This window comes from Dendrobates tinctorius, unplaced genomic scaffold, assembly GCF_039654945.1.
Source record: "Dendrobates tinctorius isolate UK_male_01 unplaced genomic scaffold, ASM3965494v1 ptg000078l, whole genome shotgun sequence".
NCBI classification, from domain to species: domain Eukaryota; kingdom Metazoa; phylum Chordata; class Amphibia; order Anura; family Dendrobatidae; genus Dendrobates; species Dendrobates tinctorius.
The window spans coordinates 2,584,107-2,590,106 of record NW_027361746.1 but is presented as its reverse complement, the minus strand read 5'-3'; positions in this window follow the sequence as shown (position 1 = coordinate 2,590,106).

The window sequence follows — 6,000 nt, the reverse complement described above, 5'->3', positions numbered from 1 at the left end:
GCTATAATGGCCATTTTTAGCGCAAAACGTGCGCATATGTGCGCATGCGCTTTTTTGCAGGGCCAAAAAATGCAACATGATGCGTCTGGAAAATCCAATCGCACACCCCAAAAAAACGCAGCGCATGAAAATCGCATACATGCGCTTACAAGCGCGCAGGTATGCGCACCCATGTTAAATATAGGGGAAAAAACGCATGCGCAGGTTAGCGTTTTTTTCCAGCGCTAAAAAACGCAAATGTGAAACCAGCCTCACACGGCCATATTGATGGAAAAAAAAGTTATGGCTCTGGAAAGAAGGAGCGAAAAACAAAAATGCAAAACCAAAAAAAAGCTCCAGGGGTTAATGGGTTAAAGAATGACATAACAAAAAGGGGAGAAAAAAAAACACGTAAAAAATGTGATAAAAATGTAGTTAAGAAATACACCCAGAAACGTAATTTAAATAGATGCTGAAATTCTGCAGCTTCAAAAGCTCACCAAAGGTTCATCGTGGGAACGGAGCCTAAGACGATAACGGTATGTGCACATGCAGAGTTTTCAGACCAGAAACTGGGAAGAAACTAAGTTTTTCAGGAGTTTTTGGTGCATAAACTCAGTGACAACTCTCCAAATACTCCTCAAAATCTCAAAACTCCTCAAAAACTTGGGGGTTTCAGCTCCTTGGGTATGTGAACGCAACGTCTTATTTATGCGCGCTTGGAAAAAATTGCTGCAAAACCAAATAAAAATAAAACGGAATTGTCAAAACGACCTTGCTGTGCACATGCCCAGTGCTGTGTTACTTCTTTCATCCACGAAACCCTGAGGCTGTGTGCACACATTGCGTTTTTGCTGCGTTTTTCCGCTAAGAAAACGCATCCCATGCAATCCTATGGGATTCTGCTGTGCTAATGCGGAATCGCATAGTGGAAAAATTCGCAGCATGTTCATTATTTCTGCGGAATCGCGCCCATAGGATGGCATTAAAATGCTCACTTTACGCATGTGGCTATGCCCACCATGCATAAAGTGAGCTCTTCGTGTGCGGATGGTACCCAAAGTCTGGAGGAGAAGAGACTCTCCTCCAGGCCCTGGGTACCATAATCCTGTAAAAAATAGAATTAAAATAAAAAATCGGGATATACTTACCCTCCTGCGGCCACCGGAGTCCTTCCCGCCTGTCACCACGCTCCCGACATCTTCCGGTCCCAGTAATGCTTTGCACGAATCACCTGAGATGACGTCGCGGTCTTGCGAGTGTGACGTCACAAAGGTCCTTCGCGCAAAGCATTTCTGGGACCGGAAGATGCCGGGAGCGTGGTGAGAGGCGGGAAGGACTCCGGTGGCCGCATAGGCAGCATCAATAGTAAAAAGTTGGTCACACTTGTCAAGAGCTATTCTTGACAAGTGTGACCAACCTGTCAATCACTTTCCAAGCGACGCTTCAAATCGCTTGGAAAGAGCAAGCATTCTGCAAGCTAAAAACGCCTGCAAAACGCTTGTGTTTAGCGGGAAAACGCATGTGAATTCCACATCCATTTTACCAGCGGCGGGGAGTTGCGGAAGTGTTGTGGAACGTGTGCACATAGCCTGAATCGGTTAAAGAAGTAACGTGTTTATTTGGTTGGAAGCTGCCGACTCTCTATGATATTGGAAAAAGACACCCACAAAGACCTCACAGCACTGACCTCACAACACTGTCCTCACAGCACTGACCTCATAACACTGATTAAACTCACAGCACTGACCTCACAACACTGACCTCACAACACTGACCTCACAACACTGACCTCACAACACTGACCTCACAACACTGACCTCACAACACTGACCTCACAACACTGACCTCACAGCACTGACCTCACAGCACTGACCTCATAACACTGACCTCATAACACTGACCTCACAGCACTGACCTCATAACACTGACCTCACAGCACTGACCTCATAACACTGATTAACCTCACAGCACTGACCTCATAACACTGTCCTCACAGCACTGACCTCATAACACTGACCTCACAGCACTGACCTCATAACACTGATTAACCTCACAGCACTGACCTCACAGCACTGACCTCACAGCACTGACCTCACAGCACTGACCTCACAACACTGACCTCATAACACTGATTGACCTCACAGCACTGACCTCACAACACTGACCTCATAACACTGATTAACCTCACAGCACTGACCTCATAACACTGACCTCACAGCACTGACCTCAGAACACTGACCTCACAGCACTGACCTCAGAACACTGACCTCACAGCACTGACCTCAGAACACTGACCTCACAGCACTGACCTCACAACACTGACCTCACAACACTGACCTCATAACACTGACCTCACAGCACTGACCTCATAACACTGATTAACCTCACAGCACTGACCTCATAACACTGTCCTCACAGCACTGACCTCATAACACTGACCTCACAGCACTGACCTCATAACACTGATTAACCTCACAGCACTGACCTCACAGCACTGACCTCACAGCACTGATTGACCTCACAGCACTGACCTCACAACACTGACCTCACAGCACTGACCTCATAACACTGACCTCACAGCACTGACCTCATAACACTGATTAACCTCACAGCACTGACCTCATAACACTGACCTCACAGCACTGACCTCACAGCACTGACCTCACAGCACTGACCTCACAGCACTGAAATCACAACACTGACCTCGCAACACTGACCTCGCAACACTGACCTCGCAACACTGACCTCGCAACACTGACCTCGCAACACTGACCTCACAACACTGACCTCACAACACTGACCTCACAGCACTGACCTCACAGCGCTGACCTCACAACGCTGATTTCACAGCACTGACCTCACAGCACTGACCTCACAACACTGTCCTCACAACACTGTCCTCACAACACTGACCTCACAGCACTGACCTCATAACACTGATTAACCTCACAGCACTGACCTCACAGCACTGACCTCACAGCACTGACCTCACAGCACTGACCTCACAGCACTGATTGACCTCACAGCACTGACCTCACAGCACTGACCTCACAGCACTGACCTCACAGCACTGACCTCATAACACTGATTAACCTCACAGCACTGACCTCATAACACTGACCTCACAGCACTGACCTCACAGCACTGACCTCACAGCACTGACCTCACAGCACTGACCTCACAGCACTGAAATCACAACACTGACCTCGCAACACTGACCTCGCAACACTGACCTCGCAACACTGACCTCGCAACACTGACCTCACAACACTGACCTCACAGCACTGACCTCACAGCACTGACCTCACAGCACTGACCTCACAACGCTGATTTCACAGCACTGACCTCACAGCACTGACCTCACAACACTGTCCTCACAACACTGACCTCACAACACTGACCTCACAACACTGACCTCACAACACTGACCTCACAACACTGACCTCACAGCACTGACCTCACAACTCTGACCTCAAAGCACTGACCTCACAGCACTGACCTCACAACACTGATTGACCTCACAGCACTGACCTCACAGCACTGACCTCACAGCACTGACCTCACAACACTGACCTCACAACACTGACCTCACAACACTGACCTCACAACACTGACCTCACAGCACTGATTGACCTCACAGCACTGACCTCACAGCACTGACCTCACAGCACTGACCTCACAGCTCTGACCTCACAGCTCTGACCTCACAGCTCTGACCTCACAGCTCTGACCTCACAACTCTGACCTCAAAGCTCTGACCTCACAACACTGACCTCACAACGCTGATTTCACAGCACTGACCTCACAGCACTGACCTCACAGCACTGACCTCACAGCGCTGATTTCACAGCACTGACCTCACAGCACTGTCCTCACAGCACTGACCTCACAGCACTGACCTCACAGCACTGACCTCACAGCACTGACCTCACAGCACTGACCTCATAACACTGATTAACCTCACAGCACTGACCTCATAACACTGACCTCACAGCACTGACCTCACAACTCTGACCTCAAAGCACTGACCTCACAGCACTGACCTCACAACACTGATTGACCTCACAGCACTGACCTCACAACACTGACCTCACAGCACTGACCTCACAACACTGACCTCACAACACTGACCTCACAACACTGACCTCACAGCACTGACCTCACAGCACTGATTGACCTCACAGCACTGACCTCACAGCACTGACCTCACAGCACTGACCTCACAGCTCTGACCTCACAGCTCTGACCTCACAGCTCTGACCTCACAGCACTGACCTCACAACTCTGACCTCAAAGCTCTGACCTCACAACACTGACCTCACAACGCTGATTTCACAGCACTGACCTCACAGCACTGACCTCACAGCACTGACCTCACAGCGCTGATTTCACAGCACTGACCTCACAGCACTGTCCTCACAGCACTGACCTCACAGCACTGACCTCACAACACTGACCTCACAACACTGACATCACAGCACTGACCTCACAACACTGACCTCACAGCACTGACCTCACAACTCTGACCTCAAAGCTCTGACCTCACAGCACTGATCTCACAACACTGACCTCACAACACTGACCTCACAGCACTGACCTCACAACACTGACCTCACAGCACTGACCTCACAGCACTGACCTCACAGCACTGACCTCACAACGCTGATTTCACAGCACTGACCTCACAGCACTGACCTCACAACACTGTCCTCACAGCACTGACCTCACAGCACTGACCTCACAACACTGATTGACCTCACAGCACTGACCTCACAGCACTGACCTCACAACTCTGACCTCACAACTCTGACCTCACAACTCTGACCTCACAACTCTGACCTCACAGCACTGACCTCACAACGCTGATTTCACAGCACTGACCTCACAACACTGTCCTCACAGCACTGACCTCACAGCACTGACCTCACAACACTGACCTCACAGCACTGACCTCACAGCACTGACCTCACAACACTGTCCTCACAGCACTGACCTCACAGCACTGACCTCACAGCACTGACCTCAAAGCTCTGACCTCAAAGCTCTGACCTCACAGCACTGACCTCACAGCACTGACCTCACAACACTGATTGACCTCACAGCACTGACCTCACAACACTGACCTCACAGCACTGACCTCACAACTCTGACCTCACAGCTCTGACCTCAAAGCTCTGACCTCACAGCACTGACCTCACAGCGCTGATTTCACAGCACTGACCTCACAGCACTGTCCTCACAGCACTGACCTCACAACACTGACCTCACAACACTGACATCACAGCACTGACCTCACAACACTGACCTCACAGCACTGACCTCACAACTCTGACCTCACAACTCTGACCTCAAAGCTCTGACCTCACAGCACTGATCTCACAACACTGACCTCACAACACTGACCTCACAGCACTGACCTCACAACACTGACCTCACAGCACTGACCTCACAGCACTGACCTCACAGCACTGACCTCACAACGCTGATTTCACAGCACTGACCTCACAGCACTGACCTCACAACACTGTCCTCACAGCACTGACCTCACAGCACTGACCTCACAACACTGATTGACCTCACAGCACTGACCTCACAGCACTGACCTCACAGCACTGACCTCACAGCACTGACCTCACAGCACTGACCTCACAACGCTGATTTCACAGCACTGACCTCACAACACTGTCCTCACAGCACTGACCTCACAACACTGACCTCACAACACTGACCTCACAACACTGACCTCACAACACTGACCTCACAACACTGACCTCACAGCACTGACCTCACAGCACTGACCTCACAACACTGTCCTCACAGCACTGACCTCACAGCACTGACCTCACAGCACTGACCTCACAGCACTGACCTCACAACACTGTCCTCACAGCACTGACCTCACAGCACTGACCTCACAACACTGACCTCACAGCACTGACCTCACAACTCTGACCTCACAGCTCTGACCTCACAGCTCTGACCTCACAGCTCTGACCTCACAGCTCTGACCTCACAGCA